The sequence below is a fragment of the Ipomoea nil genome, unplaced genomic scaffold, assembly GCF_001879475.1.
Source record: "Ipomoea nil cultivar Tokyo-kokei standard unplaced genomic scaffold, Asagao_1.1 scaffold0103, whole genome shotgun sequence".
Taxonomy (NCBI): domain Eukaryota; kingdom Viridiplantae; phylum Streptophyta; class Magnoliopsida; order Solanales; family Convolvulaceae; genus Ipomoea; species Ipomoea nil.
Window position 1 is genome coordinate 112,826 of NW_017616531.1, and position 22,592 is coordinate 135,417.

The 22,592-nt window shown below is 38.4% G+C and overlaps 1 long non-coding RNA gene across 1 annotated transcript; it reads left to right on the top strand.

Moving 5' to 3' along the window:
• Nucleotides 1-21,614: 21,614 nt before the first annotated feature.
• Nucleotides 21,615-22,374, top strand: LOC109189087. Its single transcript, XR_002055540.1, has 4 exons — nucleotides 21,615-21,795; nucleotides 21,896-21,982; nucleotides 22,075-22,154; nucleotides 22,235-22,374. It is a non-coding gene; the product is annotated as an uncharacterized LOC109189087 (long non-coding RNA).
• The last annotated feature ends 218 nt before the right edge of the window (nucleotides 22,375-22,592 follow it).

Below are 22,592 nucleotides of genomic sequence, written 5' to 3' on the forward strand. Positions count from 1 at the left end.
AAACCCACTTCAAGAACATACCAAAAGATCATAAAGATTTTATCTTTAAGAAAAGACACCTTAGAAAACACTAAAAACACAAGATGAACTTAGATCTTACCCTCCTAGATGCCCAAATATATGAAAGGTTGAATCTTGGAAGCAACTTTGGAGTTTTGGCAAGGCTTCAACTTGGCTTGGAAGAAAAGCTATTTACCTTTTTAGAGAGAAGGTGGAGCTAGATTTTTAGAAAGTGTAAGGAAAGAAATGATGGTGGTCTACTAGGTTAGGTTACAATACTACCACAAAGTGAAAGGTCTAGAATACCCTTACTAACATAAGGAAGTTTAAGGGAACAAGGGAACTCCTTACAAAGCTTAAGGTACAACTTTGACTTTGGGGTTGACTAGTCAATTACTAGTCCCCAACAATTGAATTTTTAGGATTTTTAGGAATTAAATCACCAATTGAAATAGGATTAACTACTCAATTAATCCCTTAATGGAATTTGGATTTTGGGGTGTCACATCCTCTCCCCCTTTAAAGAAGCTTCGTCCCCGAAGCTTGGGTACGACGAATTAAAACAAACGGTGAAAAGAGCAACAATGTGAACCTAGTAACCTAGTAACAAAATAATGTGTAAAATGTGCACATTATAGATTATTAATACATATGTAGGATGATATAATAGTTCGTATAAGGTGCCACATTCTCATATTCTTCTCTTTCTCAGCAGATGCTTTGGCTTCACCATCAGGTGGATGAAGGCTCTTAGAGTTAGAATCCACATTGCTGTCTTCTGTGACAGAAAGGGTTGTAATCGAGGATGCTGTTTATTATACCTTGCTTGAGCCTATTAGATACAAGTTTAATATCCCATCTTTTAATCTGTTGTATCATGGGATATGGATATTGAATTCAATACTGATGCCCACTCAAACGTAATGGCCTTACTGGTGTTGTATCTTATCACTCTATGTACGACATGACCAACAGATTATCTTTTTGAAGCATTTTCTCGTATAGAGATGTGTAATAGCTGTATGTGTATACCTGTATCTTTATTGTAGATTATAGGTTAGCTTGTCAATGTAATTAGAACTCTTTGACTATTAGAAGTCTATTAATTTACATCAATAATAGACAATATTAGCCACAATATTAGCCACATTCTGAATGCTACCCATGTTGGGATCCAAAAAATTGGTGTGACCATATATTACTACGAGCCTACAAGCCATTCATCTTTCCAACATATGATTTTTCCATTCAACGGATCTCACAAACATTATCAACATTGTGATATGTAACTACCTAGTATCTGGGTGCTCAGCATTCAAAATATCCCACAAACTAGTCAATCTAAATATCTTGGTGGTCAGAAATAAATCCAATGTTATACACTTCACAAATCATCAGGACAAGAAAATGACTCGGAGGGCATACCCATGAATTATTCCATGTTTTGCCAAATCAGACAAGGGAGCCCACTCAGCATATGCATTTACAGCATTTAAGGTAGTTGTTATTGTTGTTGCATGTAGTTTAACCATGTCCAAGTGTTGTCTTGTTGCTTCAGCCAGTGCAGCTCCAAAGTGTCTTTCTAGTAATTGATAAGAGGGAAAAGAAAGAATTAATAATGAAACATAAGAATTGAACTTTACTATTAGTTCTAGCAAGCCACTTACAATGTACAGTAAGGGAAAAATCTCAGGTAAAGATTCTGTAAGCCCACGTAGCAACATCCTACGGCTGTCGCCTGAACCAATATAACCTAGTAACCTAGTATTCCGCTGATACTCTATTTGTAACTTGATTTGTGAGCCGTGTCTAAGCATGTGTTATAAACTTGTATCGTGTGGTTTATGATTATTTTCCCGTAGATTGCATGCTATAGTAGATATCCCGCGTTCTTATCATATGTTGTGCCCTTTCCTGGCAACCCTGTGATGTAATTGTTGTTGAGTCGTGATTGGCGTGCTATTGCCCATGGTGTTGAAAAGATGTGAAATTGGTGGTGATGGAATTAATTAACCCGGGGGTCCGTGTTAATTAACCCAATTAATAAATAGACATCTCCATGGAGAGAATATGAATGATAAAAGGATTGCAGGGAATCAATAAATAAGAAATAAATATGCAGAACACAAAGATGTTTAACGTGGAAACCAATATGGTGAAAACCACGAGCCTTTTTGGGCTAAACCAAGCCGAAATCCACTAGTTTGTAGGTGTAGTACATGTACACAGGTATGTAGGAAATATATGGAAGAAGAAAGGAAAGTATATGTAGAAGAGAAGTTTAATATTTGAGACTGGCCCCCTTTGTCTGCAACCCAGAATCTTTATATAATGTCATTCTTGTTGTAACTTTCCGTAACCTTCCCTATTCTCTTGCCATGATGACCTCTTCTCTTTGACTAATATATTATTATATATTATTATAAAATAATAATAATAATAATAATAATAATAATAATAATAATATGGCATGCATATTATATTATTCCATCAGGTGGAAAAGATTTGTTAGTGGTTTGACGCACTGCGAGTGCATTGATCATTGTGCTATAGGCACAGGTCGCCTGATTACTGTGCTATAGACATAGATCAGGTTATGTTTGGCATTGCGAATGCTCGATTATTGTGCTATAGGTACAGACCACTTGATCATTGTGCTATAGGCACATGCCATGTTATGTAATGGCACTGCGAGTGTTGATTTGTTGGTGGATTGTTGGAGGGGAGCATGCGGTGCTACGGATGAATAAGGATGTGGTGTGCAGGGTAACCTGGAGGTACATGTTGGAACTGTTATAAGGATGGAGAGGCGTAAAGGTTGGAACTTGGTATAAGGTTGAAACCTGGGCGTGTCTCGTTGTGTGGCCTTGCTGTGACCTGTTATTGTCGTTATCTTGTTTTGTATTGCATGCTGTGTCTTTATGCTTCATGCCGTGTTGAGTCTATTGATATGCCTTGAGTCTGATTCCTGGTTTTAAAGCTAGAGTCGTTTAGGACTATATTATGTATTCCCATGTCTCAAAATGATTTCCTATATCTATATGTATTGTACTCAACACGTGGGAGTGGGTTGCTTAGCATTATTCGCTAAACGGTTGTAATACCGCATGTTTTTAGGTGAAGATTAGTTGGCTTGTGAGCGCGCTAGTCGGAGCTGCGGTTCCTAGTCTAGATAGAAGCTAGTTCTAGTTGTTGGCCTGCGAGCCGCTTTTGTATTCAGTTAATGTTTTTGGATTATGACTGGTTAGTAGTAGCCTGTGCATCTAGGTTCTCTAGCCTAGATGTGGCATAACACCCCGACACTTGTGTTTAGTTATGCTCTGTTGAATTTTAATGATAGATTCGCATTTATCTCGTAAGCTTCAAATGTTTTAAAATAGACTAAAAATTAGGGGTGTTACATATAGGGTTTGCGACACATCTTCTTTGAATTACAGTCGTTAAGGGGGCTGAAAATTCATCTCGTTGAGTGTACATACATAGGATGGTATCTTAGGATGTAGTATGCCATACTATTGAATGCAAGGTTGCAAAACTCGGCCGCCTAGGTGCTAGGCGGCACCGAGCCTTAGAGTTTTGGCCTAAAGGCGGCCAAAACTCGGCCGGCCGCCTAGGCGGCCTGGGCGGCCAAACTCGGCCGAGTTGGTCAATTCAGCCTACTCGGCCGAGTCGACCGATTTCGTCCGATTTTGGCAGTTTTTGACCGATTTTGTCTGATTTTGACCGATTTTGACCGATGTCGTCTTTCATTAATTATTGATTTTAATATTATTATGACATTATGACTTATAAATTATCATTATTTCATTTTTTAGATGTGTTATTTGAGTGAACGTTGAAAACAACCTCATTAAAATTGTCGAACTACAAGTCTGTCACTATTTTTTTAATTTTTTTGGTGCCCGCCTAGCGCTGCCTAGAATCTGCCTAGGCGCTAGGCGCTGCCCAGCCGCCCGACTAGCGCCTAGCGCCTACTGCAACCTTGGTTGAATGCCGTGTGCCATACATGAGAATGTCATGTGCACGTACATCGCAGAACAAGAGCCATTTTAAATGACATCGTGTCCAATTGCGGATATACCCAGGCTACTATTTTTATTGACCCATGTAATTTTTCTACATATAATCATTGCATTGGGTCGGAATATGGATATTTTGAATGATAAAAGTTTGATACAGAATAATAACCGATAGACAATGATTATAGCAATACCTAACATATGAGTCACTATTGTTTAACTATGTGATTTAGGCATAACTTCAAGTGCAGTTTGACAAAAAGGTTATTGCATACAAAGGAACGTGGCACCAATCCCGTTTGTGCCATTCTAATGCCAAATCAATGATTTAGTTGAATTAGTTTAGAAAACAAGCAAATAATGATATATGGATTCACCAACCAAACGGATTCTAGGAACGATGTTGGAAACTTTAGTGCCAAGAATTACGGAGTTGGTATGATCAATTTGTACTCTCATACTTCATGTGACAGCACCAATAATTGTGGAAATCATATGACTTGTTTATTCAGAACAACATCATTTCGACAAGGGTGATGCACCGTCTTGTAGTTGAAAGTATGATGTTGTGCACCGTCTTTTCACCTACTATACTGGCACCATACACCCAATGTTTTGTGCACTCCCACTAGGATTGGTGAGGTAGTGTATATTTTGGGTGTGGTGAGTTATATCCCAAATTTGGAATGTAGTGTATCAACAAATATAGGGGAATGCGAATTGCCCTGATGTAGTGTATCAACGGTAGCGTCTAATGATAAATACAAAATATTGTTAGTTATCTTAGAGACGATGTGAAAGCATGCATATGTCAACTCTCCGTGGTTTTTCGCTGGATAGTAGTTATCATTAGTTTGTCCATGGTTACTAGTTAGCTCATTGTCGCTGAATAAACGCAGTGTGGCCGTGTTTGTTATGGATATTTCTAGGGATAAAAATAGCCCATTCATTGGTTCATAGCCCAAACAATTGACAAAAAGGTTATTGCATAACTTGTTACTGTTCCCTAATGGAATAAACATCGATATGCCCATTAATATAAAAGAAATCACGTTGGACCCGTTGTTTAGTATTTGTAAGATATATTAAATATAATATATTTAATATAATATATATTAATTATAATATAATATATCAATAATATATCTATATATTATATTTATATATTGAGAGGAGAGAGAGAGGAATGAATGAATAATGTTTATTCACTGGGATGATTTAACAAATGAAAATACACCACATATTTATACTAAGAGAAAGCTAATAAATAGGAACCTAATGCTCCATGTACTACTCCTATAATCTAGGCATGTTCCACATTAACATACATGACTCACCCATGTTTGTTTTTTATTAAATTCTTTGACTTGGTTTAATTACTAATAATATTAATAATAATATTATTATAACATTGCCTCCTTTAAACCAAGTTGAACATATTGGTCATCCCAATATCCTTCTTCAATTTGAGAAATGTCTCCGTCTTCAAGTTGGATATACTGACTTGTATTTCGTTCTGTAAATCCACTTGACTCCAATTGACTTCTTTTCAGGAGGTAATTCTGTTAATTCACGGGTACCATTCTTTTCAGTAGCACCAACCTCCTCATCCATCGCCTTAAGCCAATGAGTTTCTGTAGCAGTCTCCTCAAAGGATAAAGGATCACAATCTGCAAAAAGAGCAAATTGAACAATATCTTCATCCGACAAATCATTATCTTGACCCAAAACATAATCCTGCAAGCGAGCTGGTAAGTGGCGCTCGCGTTGAGATCGTCGAACCGACGGCTCTGGCTGTGAAGGAGACTGGACATTATCTGGAATCGGTTGCTCATCAACAATATTTTCAACAGCAGGAATAACAACTGAACTTTCACCTTTAGCTAACCATCCCAGGCACCATATTCATCAAAAGTGACATCACTACTTATAACAACCTTCTTAGTTTCAGGATTGTATAGTTTATAAGCCTTTGAAGCGTCACTATAACCAATGAATATGCACTTCTCACCTTTATCATCCAACTTCTTTCTCAATGGATCTGGCACATGTGCATATGCCAAACATCCAAAAACCTTGAGATATTTGATAGAGGGTTTTCTCCCACTCCAAGTTTCTTCAGGTGTCTTATCACACACACTTTTAGTTGGACACCTATTCAACACATAGACAACACAAGCAACAGCTTCTGCCCAAAAACGCTTAGGCAGATTCTTGGATTTCAACATGCACCTCACCATATCCATGATTGGCCTATTCTTCCTCTCAGCCACTCTGTTTTGTTGTGGAGTGTATCTAGCTGTCATTTGGTGTTGAATACCCTTCTCCTTCAGAAAATTATCACAAGCAATATATTCTGTACCTCTATCAGTTCTCAAGATTTTAATTTCATAACAACTCTGCTTTTCAACAAAAGCCTTAAATTGTTTGAAAACATCACATGCTTCAGACTTTTGCTTCATAAAGTAAACCCATGTTTTTCTACTGAAATCGTCAATGAAAGTAATAAAGTACTTACAACCTCCATGTGAGGGAACCTCCAACGAACACAAGTCTCAGTGAACAATCTCCAACTGTTTTGTAGCTCTCCTTGACTTGCCCACGGGAAAGGGATCTCTATGCTTCTTCCCAATAACACAAATCTCACATATACGATCAGGGACATTCACAACAGGTAAATCAGAAACAAGTTCCTTTCTCGCAAGATAGTGTAATCCAGAGAAATGGAAATGCCCAAATCGCATATGCCATAACCAATTTTCATCACAAACTTCAGGATTAAAGCAAGCAAGGAGAGTATGCTTAATTTTCAAAGGAAATAGTCGATTTTGAGACATATTTTCCTTTGTAATCAGAACTCCTTTAGCATCTACAATGGTACAACACCCCTGAGCAATATCTATCTTATATCCTTTTTCTGACAACTGACTCATACTCAACAAATTTTGGTGTAGTTCAGGAACATAGAACACATCGGATATAAAATTGTGAGTACCATCTTTCAACTGAATAGATATTTTACCTTTTCCCAAAATTGGCACCTTTGACTTATTGCCAAATGTCACTTCAAACCGGACCGATTCATCCAGTTCAGAAAACAATTCTTTCTTCCCACACATATGGTTACTACACCCAGTATCCAAGAACCATATGTTTTTATCTGCAGAAAAACTAACGCTGGCTAAAAGTAAAGTTTCAGAACTCTCACCAGACTTTTCAGCAGTGTTTTTAGCAATGTTTGCTTGATTTCCACGATTGTTGTCCTCATTATACAAACAATCTGCAATCTTGTGCCCATACTTGCCACAATTGTAGCAATGAAATGGAAATTTACCTTGTTTGGTATTACCTCCACTTCTTCTTTGGTTGGAGTTACCACGTCCTCCTCCTTGGTTGAAGTTACCACGACCTCTTCCACTAGAACCTTCTCTTCCTCTTCCACGACCTATACCAGATCCTCCACCTCTTTGATTAGTGCCAGTCACACTAAGGGTGGCTTGACTCTTCAAAGCTTCTTCAGCTAGTGGTTCCGATTTTGACGCAATTCTGTCAATATGACTTTCTACCATACCTTTCAGCTCTGCAATTGATAAGAGCTCGGTTTTGTGTGACTCTGTTATTGAAGCCACCACATGGTCATACTTCATCGGCATAGTTCGAAGAACTTTTTCAACCACTGCACCATCTTCAATTGTATCTCCGTATAACCTCATCTTATTCACCATATCAATAAGACGAGTGAAATACATATCTACTGTTTTTGTAGAGGTCATCTCACAATTATCGTACAACCTTCTCAACGACTGCAACTTAGACTTCTGCGCCCGATCAACTCCTTTGTGTGACACCTTTAAGATGTCCCAAGCTTGTTTTGCTATTTGAGCATGAGCTAATTGCCCAAAAATGGAATAATGAACACCTTGGTGAGTCTGACCTAATGCTAATTTATCTCGTTGTATAGCGCCTGCTTCAGCTCCTTCTTGTAGACCGGGATCAACAAAGCTCCAAAGATTTTGAGCTTGCAAATGTGTGGATATCATAATTTGCCAATAATTGTAATCGAGTTTTCCGTCCAATTTGGGAATCGACCATACAATATTGAAATTTGCAGCCATATTTCACTACGGGAAATATCTCGGGGTTGAAAGGTTGAATGACTTTGATACCAAATGTAAGATATATTAAATATAATATATTTAATATAATATATATTAAATATAATATAATATATCTATAATATATATTAAATATAATATATCTATATATTATATTTATATATTGAGAGGAGAGAGAGAGGAATGAATGAATAATGTTTATTCACTGGGATGATTTAACAAATGAAAATACACCACATATTTATACTAAGAGAAAGCTAATAAATAGGAAGCTAATGCTCCATGTACTACTCCTATAATCTAGGCATGTTCCACGTTAACATACATGACTCACCCATGTTTGTTTTTATTAAATTCTTTGACTTGGTTTAATTACTAATAATATTAATAATAATATTATTATAACAGTATTGCAACCATATACTTAAATAAAAACATTACTAATTTTTGTTGTAACCATAAGCTAACCATTAGTCGGGCAAATTATGTTTTGAACATCGATCAATAATTTTATGTGCCTCTCGGATGATTGCTATGGATTCCACTAATAACGTTGAGTTTTGCAATATAGTTTCCTTGTAATATATACTCCCATTAATTCACATGTATTAATTAGGAACACATTGATTTTGAATAGATAACATCAGAGTTAAAATTTGTAGACTTGGTTCCATTTACTGCTGCTTTGTATTAGTATAGTAATAATGGATTTAATATAATTTAATGCGAGGCGACTTCCTTACCTACCTCCCAACACGAGGGATACATTGTATAATGGGTTGCCTTCAGTTGTAAAGGCAGCACTTCGATCTCAGCTGCAGCCACGACATCATCCAGAAAAACAAAATGGATTCGTTCGTGTCATGGCTTCACCGCCTCATCACCCTGGTGAGATTCAACGGCTACAGGGCGTTGGCAGGGAGATCACCGGCTCCTAAAGGACTAGTCCCCCTGCATCCTGAAACACCACCTAACAGTAACCTGAAAGTACCAAATGCTCAACTTTCTGATTGTTAGAAGGAGTGATGAAAAGCAGAAAGCTTGTTCCTGGACTAAGAAAAAGCCAAGAACTTGTATCATCCAACAATAAGAAGAATCAGAGTTGGTCCCTGAGTAGGAGTGCTGGTTACTCCCCTTGTAAGAAGATGGACAACCCAAAGGCTAATGCCTTGGATATTTTAGATGGTTTAGCTTAGGTTCAACAATTTGTGTACAAATCAAGCATTCTTTTAGACCTACCATCATACTTGTATATTACCCCTAAAATTTTCACAACATCATATTACAATTCAAGTTAAGTTTGCACACATCTTCAATAACCCACAAATCAAAAGGCAAGATAAACCAAACTAAGGATGTGTTTGGTTGGTGGGTTTTGCACATAGGAATGGGTATGAAAGTGATTGTTGTTGTTTGGTTGAGAGGTTTTTAGAACACTACTATGGGTTTCGAATACCCCATCAATTGAAAAACACATACCCAAATAAAATAAGGGTTTCATTCCCTTATTCATTTTCAAGCACTACTATTAGTAACCATTCCCATTCCACCCTACTACCAAACATGTTAAATACTTTCACCAAAACCCATTACCATTACCAAGTATTTGATACCGATTCCGATTCCGATTCCTATGTGCGAACCAAACACACCCTAACTTTGCACGATTAGAAAGACTTAATCAAGTGTGACTACCTATGTAAAAATCTAGAGCCACAAGAAGCCATGAATGCATTAAAGTAGGAGTAGACTAGATTAACATATTATTTTTGTTAAATAAAGAATGATCATACGCACCCTGCACAAAACCACACTACTACAAAAAAACACTTATAACGTTGTCAATTTAACGTTGATTTTTTAGAAAATCGAGGTTAAAAATTTAAAATAATTTTCAATTTTTTTTAAAATACATATAACGTCGGTTTGGTGAGACAACCGACGTTTTATGTATTTAAAAAAAAATAAATATACTATACGACGTCGGCTAATTAACGAGCCGACGCCGTATAGTATACAGTTTCTACTATTCTTATTTTTATTAAGGTTACGGCGTCGGTTTTATAGAAGACTGACGCCGTAACCTTTAATTTTAAAAAAAAATTATTAAGTATACGGCGTGGGCTACTTTATAGCCGACGTCGTATTTTAAATTAAGCCCTATTAGAACAAAAAACATATCTCTTCTTCTTCAACACACCACACCGCCGCCCCACCTCACCGCACGCTACACCGCAGCCTAACGCCGTCGCCACTGCTCCAGCCCCATCGTCGCCAGTCGTCGCCCCTTTCGACTTCATCGTCGCCAACCGCCCTAGTCGTCGCGTCGCCGCAAAAGCTTCACTGGACATCGCCTCTCCGCACCTGGTAGCCGGACGTCACATCGCCGAACGCTAGGTACGAAATATATATTTTTATTTTATATTTCAAATTTATTTTTAATACATTTTGAAATTTATAATTTTATTTTGAATTAGTTGTTATATTTTGAATTTTATAAATTAGTATTGTATATATTTCGAAATTTTAGAAATACTTGTGTATATATTTATAATTTTATGAGTTAGTTGGTATATTATGAATTGTTGTGTGTATATTTGAAATTTTATGTGTAATTTTGCAATTCCTCATTTTTAAGTAAATTGACAGAAATAGATAACTGACTTAGATTACCGATTGATTCAGTTAAGAGAACAATCAGTAATGATAAATCATGAAGAGGATATAAAGGAAAGATAACCGCACAAAAGCCAAAGACACAGAATGTTTACCGAGTTCGATACGATGTGTATTTACGTATGGGGGACGATCACATAGACGTCCAATCCACTAAATCATAATCCAATGTACAAAGGTAGATATACAATAATCTTACCCAAGTGCCCCACACAAGGTACAAACCCAGTCTACACAGGTTTAGTGGATTGTTGAAGATGGAGAGCCATGCATACAGAAGTCCAATGAAATCCCTTCACTTGGAGAGCCCAGTCTGATGCAGTCCACTTCAATGACGCTCTATAAAGTTGTTCCCACAACAGTGTGATCACAGTGTCCTTTCGTTTAAGCAACAGTAACTCTTCTCAAGTTCATCATCTTAATCACCATGAACATATTGTACTGAGAAGACACATGTCAATCAAAGTTCTAGTCTCATATAGCAGAGATGGAGTGTTTCTTCTTATTTTCGGCGTAACCCTAATTCTTGTCAAATAAGGGTACTTATAGATCCTTCAATAAACACTCTCCATAGTTGACTTTGATTGTAGAAGGTAGGACTTTAAAATAGGAATGTAATCTCAGAAGATTAGGTCCATACCTTTCTTGAAAATATACGCTGATCATCTTTCCATACTGGTCTGATAAAACCGCGTGAGCCTTTTAAGGAAATAGCTTCCTAAATCAGATCTTTAGTGTCAGTTCTTCTTTTGTTGCTTCTGATTGATCAGTTAGCTGTAGAACCAAACGAACAGACTCTAAACCTATCTTAGTATGCCATAATAATATTGCCAATTATAATATGGGGTGTTTGGACATATAAAAACACTAACAAACTCCCCCTTTGGCTATTATTTGGCAAAACAACTCGACTACAACCATAATGAACTAAGATAGGTTATTATAAAGAAGCAACCCAAATGTCCGAACAGATTACATAGAATAAAAGCAGAAACATAGAATCCAAAACAGTTTAGGATCAACAACACAACGCCCAGACAGGGCCAAAAGGTACTTCAAACAAAAACACCAAAAACACTCCCCCTGAATAACACTCCCCTTGAGTTCATACTACTCCCCCTTTTTGCCAATGGTAGCCAAAGGTTATGCATTGGAGGGAGAGTCACTGTCAAACTTCACAGGATCGGCAGCAGCAGCAGCTTCAGTCAGGCTCAAACGAAGAAGAACAGTAGCCAGCTTAGTACAGGCTCCTGTCAGTTGCTTTGCAATAATGCTATGCACCGTCTCAAGGTCAGCAACTCTTGCCTTCAATTGTATGGAAAGCTGAACATCCTTAGCATGAAGAGAGTCATCAGGCACAACATCTGGTTCAGAATTGGATGGGGCAGTCACAGGAACAACATCCCGAATATGATCTCCAGACAGAAGATGTTTATCAACAGTATAAAGCAACGTTGGGCTGATCACTTCACTGGGCATAGGCTCAAGGCCCTGAGTGGTAAGGATGCCAAAAATCAGATTTGGGAAGGGTAGTCTTACCTTCTGTTCGCGTGGGTGAATCAGGGTGAGGATGTAATAGTAAATCCATTTGCCCAGATCAAGTTGAATCTTTGTTCCAATTCGAAAAAGAACCCAGCCAGAGGCTTGCCAACTGTGTGAAAATGGGCTGATGGGAGCCAGTTGTGAAGAGCTAGGCGGTGTAAAATTACATATCTGGACGTGAGATGGGAGCTTTGCAGATAGTCCTTGTCACCCGTAGGCCATGACTTTGTCTGCCCACCGGTCAGAGTTCTGGCAACTAAGTCCCAGTCAGTAACAGCTTCTTCTTGAACTGCTGGCAAGCCATAATATTCATTAATCATATCCTGCCCAAAAACATACCATCTTCCTCTGATAAAAATCTGCATCAGTCGGGCCCTGTGAGAACGTCAATCTCATCATTGAGATTGCAATAGAATTCATATGTGAGCAGCTTAGAGTAAGGGCAGACGTCCGTGACAGTTTTCAACAATCCGACTTCATTCAGCAAGGGCAGAATGTCACAAACGGAGTTCATCTGGTTCTCATCCACTGATCTTTGAACAATAAGTTCCCTTCTAACCATAGTGGCCCATTTGGTTTGTGCAGCAGGAGATACAAACTGTGGCTGGTAAACAGATGGGTCAGTTTCTTCAACAGGTGGGACCTCAGGAGTGACACTTCGTCCTCTTGATCGTGTGGATGGCTTCCCTTTTCTAACAGAAGGGGCTGGTATAGAGGCAGCTGGAACAGCAGTAGATCCTTTCTGCTTAACAGACGATCGCAGAGTCTTAAACACTTGTTGAACAGGCGGGTTTCCTTCAGGTTTAACATTCTCACTCGACTTTCTCTTCTTCTCAGGGTGATCCACATCAGCATGATCATCACCTGTCTCAACAACAACCTTTACTGGGACATTCTTCCTTTTTGACCGTCTTGTTTCCGTAGTTGGGGACTGAACCGGAGTCACAGAGTGGCTAGAATCAGAAACATTTGCAGACGAGCTTCCAATAATATTAGAAATCTCTCGAATTTTGAAATTCGTGGAGTCAGGATGAGCAGTGGCCTCAACAGTTGGAACATCAGATTGAAGTGCTTGAGATCCATACACTTCAACCAGTATTTTATCATCTTCACTTGAGGATTCGGAAGGATGAATCACTCGATATGGTTAAGGGATGGTATCAGATGGTAGCCCAGCAAAGTGTCGCACATGTTCCAGACTCTCTCCTTAAGATGTTGCAGTGTAAACAGGAATTCCACCTGTTTTCTCAAACTTGTGGGGACTTGATAAATCAACAGTTTCAACAGTAGCAGGTAAAACAGGAGTATCAACAGCAGAGCAAGATTCTTTAGAGACATCAACATTCTCAGCAGGAGGCAGAGCAATATGATCAGAAGAATAAACGATTAAACTCAGTGGATTTAGCTCATCAGAGGACTTTGCTTTCTCATCAGGCACATGCAAAACATCAGTTTTCATACCAACAGATTCACTCAAAGGCAGAGATAAAGATTCAACATTCACAAGAGGTTTTTCTGAATCCAAAGCAGTTAAATTTTCAGAACTAACAGGCACACAAGATGGGGTAGCAGGAACATCAGGTTTATCTGGTGAAATTTCAATAGGAGTTTCAGAAAAGTTTGACCTGTTTCGGAGGATCTCCTATCTATGGGTTGCCTCTTTTTGAGCAGCTGCGAGATACAGAGGTTGCGCCTCCGCTTGCCTTCGAGAGGCCTCGACCAATTCTAGGGCTCGATGTGCAAAGTATTGAAGAAATGCCCCGGCCCGATTTCCATCCAAGGGTTCTGGAATATATACTGGAGAAACTTCATCACTGGCTTCAGAAACCATCATAAGCAGTTCAGTCGCATCATCTTCAAACCATTCTGCATAAAACTCTGGGTAATAGGTCATCACAGTTACTAAAATCTCGTCGCAAAGAAGAGGATCAAGTTTGAGCTTCTTCTTCATAGCAAACTGCAGCAGTGTCTGAATGTGCTTAAGAGCCACCTCAGGAGAATGAGTCTTGCTTCCAAGCTTGATAATGATGTTTCTTATAGGGTCTGCCATTGAAGGTTATGTGCGAGGAGAAGAGCAGATCACTGAAGGCAGATTTGCAAGAGGGATAGATGGTTGAGAGCTGTGGTGTTCAAGTATGAGATGTTCTTCTTGACCCGGTATCATATAGGCTTAAGGGTGATGAACCCTAATTAATGCGGCTTGTCAAATATCATGCAGACGCGATTGATTGACACAACGGTACAGCTCCTTTTTAGGAAGGAAACGGAACCCAAGGAAATTTGAAATTCGAAAAAGAATTAATATCTTTTAAGATATCTCTGAGAAGTATATGGCTAAATAATCTTCTTAGCAATAATAGAGAGGAGTCTTTTTTAGGAAAAGTCAAATCATAACACTGACCCGTATATACCAGCTCCTCTCTGACGGACCGACTGCTTTAATCAGTTAATTCTGCAAATTCCCAGAGCAGACATGAGAATTTTAAAATGATTAGCATCCAATGGCTTGGTTAGAATGTCCGTCAGTTGTTTATCTGTCTGAATATATTCTAATTCAATTTCCTTGGATTCAACCAGGTCTCTGATGTAGTGGTGCCTGATGTCAATATGCTTCGTTCTGGAATGTTGAACAGGATTCTTGGAGATGTTAATAGCACTGACATTGTCACAGAAAAGTGTTATTGTTCCTTGAGTCAGACCATAATCCAGAAACATCTGTTTCATCCAAACCAACTGAGTACATCAACCACCTGCAGCTATGTATTCTGCCTCTGCAGTGCTTAGTGAGATTGAGTTCTGTTTCTTACTTAACCATGATACTAAGTTCTTACCAACGAAGAAACATCCTCCAGAAGTACTTTTCCGATCAGCAATATTCCCTGCCCAATTAGCATCACAGTATGCCACCAGATTCAGTTCACTGTCCTTGGAATACCAGAGACCATACTGTATTGTTCCTTTAACATATTTTAGAATACGTTTTGCAGCTACCAGATGTGATTCCTTTGGGTCAGATTGATACCTTGCACAGATTCCAACACTGAACATTATGTCTGGTCGACTGGCTGTTAGATACAGCAGACTGCCTATCAAACTACGATAGACTGTGTTATCCACGGATACACCAGTTTCATCTTTCGATACTTTTGTAGAGGTGGAGATAGGTGTTCTGGATGATTTACATGTTTCCAGATCAAATTTTCTGACAAGATTCTTAGCATACTTCTCTTGCGAAATAAAATATCCTTCAGAACTTTGCTTGACCTGTAGACCTAGGAAGTATGTCAGTTGACCAACTCATCAGTTGTTTTTACAAATAGAGTTTTGTCAACACTTCCGCGTTTATACCCATGCTGGAGCAGATACTGTGTCTGTCGTTCATACCAGGCCCGTGGAGTTTGTTTAAGGCCATAGAGAGCTTTTCGAAGCTTATAGACATAAGAGGGATGTTCTGGATCTTCAAAACCTTTAGGTTGACCCACATAGATATCTTCATGGAGATACCCATTCAGAAATGCTGTCTTGACATCCATCTGATATAATGTAAATCCCAAAATGCATGCGACAGCCAACAAGATTCTGATTGACTCGAGTCTGGCTACAGGAGCAAAAGTCTCGTCGTAGTCAATCCCCTCAATCTGTGTATAACCTTGAGCCACCAACCGAGCTTTGTTTCTAGCTATATTCCCTGCTTCATCAGTTTTATTTTTAAAGATCCACTTCGTTCCAATTACGTTGAAACCATCAGGTCTTGGTACAAGATTCCAAACATGATTACGCTCAAACTGATGTAGCTCCTCCTGCATTGCCTTGATCCACAGATCATCCTGTAAAGCTTCTTTGACATTTTTGGGTTCTATCTTTGAAGTATAGCAAGCAGATCCAGATATTTCAGTCAGATTATTTCTTATTCTGCTCCTAGTCTTCATCCCATCTGATGGATCTCCAATAATGTTATATGATGGATGGTTTTTCTGAGTTCTGGTGGGTTTGTCTTTACCAACATCCTTTATGAGATCTATCTCCTGTTCCGAACTTTCTTGATCTTCGTCTGATGATTCTTGTGGTTTGAGCTGACTGTTGTTATTACTCGTATCTGACTCGCCTAGAGAAGACTCTATCACTGTTGAGTCTACTGATTCTTCCAGATTGTCATCGATAACCATGGTTACTGACTCCATCACAGACTGAGTCCTCTTGTTGTAGACTCTGTAGGCACGACTGTTCGAAGAGTATCCAAGGAAGATGCTCTCATCACTTTTGGGTTCGAACTTCCCTCTTTGTTCTCTATCAGCCAGCACATAACATTTAGTCCCAAACACATGAAAATATTTCAAATTTGGCTTCTTTCCCTTCCAGATCTCATATGGTGTTTTCGACGTTCCTGGTCTAAGGTAGACCCTATTAATAGTATGACACGATGTGTGAACTGCTTCAGCCCAGAAGCGTTGTGGCAGATGTGAGACATGCAACATAACTCTAGCCATTTCCTGTAAAGTTCGATTCTTTCTTTCCACTACTCCATTCTGTTGAGCAGTTCTAAGAGCTGAGAATTCATGTGGTATACCATGCTCGGAGCAGAAGTCTGAATATAATGAGTTCTCAAACTCCTTTCCATGATCACTCCTTAATCTCTGAACTTTTATAATAGATTCACCCTTTTTCCTTCTGAACTCTTATGCACAGCGTCTTAAAGGCCTTGAAAGCTTCTGTCTTTTCTCTCAGAAAGTATACCCAGCTGTATCGAGAGAAGTCGTCTACACACACAAATATGTATTTCTTTCCCCCAATGCTTTCAGTCTGTGTTGGTCCCATGAGGTCTATATGGACAAGATCTAGGCATTTCTCAGTGGTGATACCTCTTACAGCTTTGTGTGGAGTCCTGATTTGTTTCCCAATGGCACATGTACCACAGATTTTTTCTGGATCAATTCTGATCTTAGGTACACCTTTTACTGCTTCCAGTTTGATCAGCTTATCCATATCTCTGAAGTTTATGTGACCTAGTCGTCTATACCAGAGTTTCGATTCATCAGATTTGGATAGGTGAGATGTAGTTTCATTTGTCAAAACATAGCAATTGTCTGAGGACCGGGTTCCTTCCAAGACCAGTTGATTTGCTTTGTCACTAACTCTGCAGCAGTTACGATCGAAACACACATTCCAATTTTGATCACACAACTGACTGATGCTAATTAGATTCGCTTTCAACCCACTGACTAGCAGGACTTCTTCTAATTGAGGTAAACCTGGTACATTTAGTATACCTTTCCCAACGATTTTACCTTTTTGTCCATCACCATATGTTACAGCTCCACTGCTAGGCTGAACTGCCATTAGACACTTGATATTCCCAGTCATATGTCTGGAACATCCACTATCGAAATACCATCTAGCATCAGTTGTAGACGCAGTCAGAACAATGGTGGGGTAGCAGATAACTTCTGACTTTCTGACCCAAACCTGTCTAGTGAAAGGTGTAATAGTCATGTTCTGATATTTTTCCTCCCTTTGATCTCTGTAGAAAAAGTAACACTCCGGTCGAGTATGACCTTTTGTTTGACAGTAGTGGCAAATGGGAGTGTAATATTTAACTTTGAAAATATTATTTTTGAACCTCGAATAATGAGATTGATGAGTTGATCTGCCCAGGTCAGTATCAGTACTCTTATCGTACCTCCTTCCCTTGTTTTGTACTGACTGAGATGACTGTCCTTGTTCATATCTGCGATCAGCTGTGGTCTTAGACATTCCCTCTTTGATGAACTTTGTTGGGTTATTCGAAGATTCTCCTTGTTCAAATCCCAGACCCTTTTTATCATTAGGATTTCTGCCAGAGTCTAGAATCTTATCTAAGGTAGATGTGGTGTCCATCATCTGGATATTTTTCTTCAAGTTCTCCAATTCCTTGATTAATTTTCCCTCTCTGGACCGTATCTGAGTGATGAGATCTTCTTTTATGATCAGTTCTGCATTCAATTTCTTTAGAAGATCATCTCTTTGCTTCAGCTCGTCATTCGGATTTTTATTTACTTTCACAAGTTGTTCCCAGCTGGCAACAAGTTTTGCAAATTCTATCTCAAGTTGATTATGTCTCTCTTCAAAGTCATCAGTTGATATGTATGATTCTCCATCTGATTGATCTCCGTCTGACTGAAGGTCTGTACCAGTAAAGAAAGCTACAAAGTTTCCCACATTATCATCTGATTGATCATTTGAAGTTTCCTCCTCATCGTCACTAAGAGTAGCAACAGACATAGCCTTTTTCCTCTTGAGATATGTTGCACATTCAGCCTGTATGTGACCGTATCCTTCACATTCCCTACACTGTACTGACCGATTGAGAGGATTTCCTGAGTCTGTGGAACTGTTTCTGATTTGTCTTGATCGCCCAGTCTGAGATTGATTGTTTTGTGAGAAAGGTGTTGTTTCTACCTTTTGATATGAGGAGTTGTTGCCTTTGTATTGTGTCCTGGTAGACTGACCTTGACCCTTTCTGTTGAACTCTTTTAGGATTTTTTTGAAGTTTTTTGGTTAGAAGAGCTAAGGTTTCATCATCTATGTCGTCTGTGTCAGATTCTTGATCAGCCTCAGCCACAAAGGCTACTGACTTTCCTTTCTTGTTGCTTCCAATATCATCATCAGCAAGAACTTCCAGTTCGTATGTGTGTAAGCTTCCCATGAGTTCTCCAACTGTCTTCTTTTCCCAACCTGTGTGTTCCTGAATAGCAGTTACTTTCATTCGAAAACGTTTAGGTAAAGATCTAAGGATCTTTTTGACCACTCTCTCATCAGTGAACGGTTCCCCGAGTATTGAGGCTCGGTTCATCAAGTTTTGAACCCTACTGTGGAAGGTCGAAATGGTTTCGTCTTCAATCATTCTGAGTGCTTCGAATTCTGACATAACCATTTGCAGCTTTGACTGTTTGACATCACTTGTTCCTTCAAATCTGGTTTCAAGAATCTCCCATACACGTTTAGCCTCTTTTACTCCTGTAACAAGCATAAAAACAGATTCATGCAGTGATCCTACAATTGAGTTCAATGCTTTGTTGTTCAGATCAGAGGCATTCATTTCATCGTCTGTCCAAGTCTCCATGGGTTTTTCTTCAGCAACTCCTTGTGCATTTGGGGTAGTAGGCCGACTCCACCCAGTTAGGATGGTGCAATAAACCCTGGTACCTTGTGCTTGAAGATATATATCTCCATACGAGCCTTCCAGAAAGAGTAGTTATGACCATCTAGTTCTGGTGGTTTCATACTTGCATCCATCCTGAATACAACAACCAGCCAACGAATACACAGACAGACTCGCACAAACAAAACGAGAGAATGCAAAACTAAAACAGCCCTTCGGATCAAGTCACTATGTAGACTTAAAAGCTCTGATACGACATGTAATTTTGCAATTCCTCATTTTTAAGTAAATTGACAGAAATAGATAACTCACTTAGATTACTGATTGATTCAGTTAAGAGAACAATCAGTAACGATAAATCATGAAGAGAATATAAAGGAAAGATAACCGCACAAAATCCAAAGACACAGAATGTTTACCGAGCTCGATACGATGTGTATCTACGTCTGGGGGACGATCACATAGACGTCCAATCCACTAAATCATAATCCAATGTACAAAGGTAGATATACAATAATCTTACCCAAGTGCCCCACACAAGGTACAAACCCAGTCTACACAGGTTTAGTGGATTGTTGAAGATGGAGAGCCATGCATACAGAAGTCCAATGAAATCCCTTCACTTGGAGAGCCCACTCTGATGCAGTCCACTTCAATGACGCTCTATAAAGTTGTTCCCGCAACAGTGTGATCACAGTGTCCTTTCGTTTAAGCAGCAGTAACTCTTCTCAAGTTCATCATCTTAATCACCATGAACATATTGTACTGAGAAGACACATGTCAATCAAAGTTCTAGTCTCATATAGCAGAGATGGAGTGTTTCTTCTTATTTTCGGCGTAACCCTAATTCTTGTCAAATAAGGGTACTTATAGATCCTTCAATAAACACTCTCCATAGTTGACTTTGATTGTAGAAGGTAGGACTTTAAAATAGGAATGTAATCTCAGAAGATTAGGTCCATACATTTCTTGAAAATATACGCTGATCATCTTTCCATACTGGTCTGATAAAACCGCGTGAGCCTTTTAAGGAAATAACTTCCTAAATCAGATCTTCAGTGTCAGTTCTTCTTTTGTTGCTTCTGATTGATCAGTTAGCTGTAGAACCAAACGAACAGACTCTAAACCTATCTTAGTATGCCATAATAATATTGCCAATTATAATATGGGGTTTTTGGACATATAAAAACACTAACATTATGAAATATTGTGTATATATTGTGAAATTTTAGAATTATTGTGTTTATATTTTGAATTTTATGTGTTATTGTGAATGTTATGAATTAATGTGTTATTGTGTTTATATTTTGGATTTTATGTGTTATTGTGAATGTTATGATTGGCTTGTGATGGATAAATGTGGGATGGATGCTTCTCAACTTATTCATAAAAATTAGCAGTTTTTTTCTGGCTCATTATTTGCAGTGGCATGCATCCACAATGATGTGAGGGAAAGAAATGCATGGTTTGTGCTGGCATTATATATTTGCTTTGATTTGATGTCATAATCTATCTTTTTCTTTATGTATTATCTTTATAATGTTGTTGGCTCCTATTCCATTTTGCAGAGCTTGAAACAAAGAAGATCTTGCTTGATATTTTCAAAGAGAAACAACAAAAAAGTGCTGCAGCTCGCACAATTCCCAGCTTCTATAAGAAAGTAAGAAAAACATTTTCCATGGTGTTACTGTGATAGTCTAACAGCCTTCAAATGTAACCAATTTATTTATTTCTTTTATTTTGTGCTTCATTGCATATTATTCAGAAACCTGAAGATGGATCCATTAGTCATAGGGTTCAGAGGCTGGCAATAGTTATAGGGTTCATATGTAAAGAGTGCAGAGTAATGGGCAATGGTCTTTATTTTGTCCAAATGATGGCACCAGGATTGGCAGATTGCTGGGGTGAAGAATTTGAGAAACTTTATATAGAATATGAAAGAGGTAATTGTCGCATTGTTCAAACACACTGGGTGAACACACTGAACTGTTCTTGATACTTGGTTCTGAGGCTTTTTATGGCCTCAGGGCAAGGCAAAGAATGTTGTACAGGCGCAAAATCTCTGGTTTGAAATCTTGAAGTCTCAGATAGAAACTGGCTAAAGAGTTGATATGATTCTTCATTTGCATTTCAGTTGCTAGTTAACATTGCTTTCATTGTTCTAGGACTCTTGCAACAAAAAAAGCAACCAGCAGAATCTTGGTACTATTAAGTCTTCTAACTTGTGTACTGAGATTATTGAGTATACAAGCCCAACGGAAACTGCTGTCTGCAATCTGGCTTCAATTGCTTTGCCAGGGAAAAGGTAATTTAGTTGAGTCCATATGATACATATTTAGTGCTGTTACTATTTAATAAATAAAAGACATGTTTTCTGAATCAACTTCCTGCTTCTTATCTTGCAGGGGGTTCCAATTGAACCACAACCATCTAAGCATGTTGGAAGCCGAGGCTCTACAAATCGATACTTTGATTTTGACAAACTGGCAGAGGTTTGACTTGTTCCATAAGTAATTGCTTCATATCTTTCTTAATATTATAATTTATAAATTTGGTGGTAATGTGTTCCTTCTTATTAATGCAGGTTACTGCAATAGTTACAACAAACCTGAAACCTCATCTGACACATTCATTTTACTTGGCATGGCTTTTGATTCACCAGAGGTGAACTACCTTGATGCAACAGTAATTCCTTCTTCTTAATTCATTATTTCTTTTGTTCTGATACATCATCTGATGTGCAGACCCAGGATCTAAACAAAGAAATATTTGAAACAATATACTACCATGCTCTGAAAGCTTCTTCTGATTTGGCTGCAAAGGAAGGCCCTTATGAAACCTATGAGGGTAGTCCCATAAGCAAGGTATATGTTAGTGTTTCTGCAATTTTTTTTGCTTTAATCAGTTAGAGTACTCATTGCAAGTTAAATTTGCCAGAGTTTATATCTGATTTTGCAATGGTAATACCTGTAGATACTTGCCCCTATTTTTACTAGTGTATTATGAAAATTGTTGTGAATTGTAAAAGCTGTACATGATTAATTGGATGGAAAATCGTTCAAAGAACAATAAATTAAAAATTTAAAAAAAAAAAAAGACGAC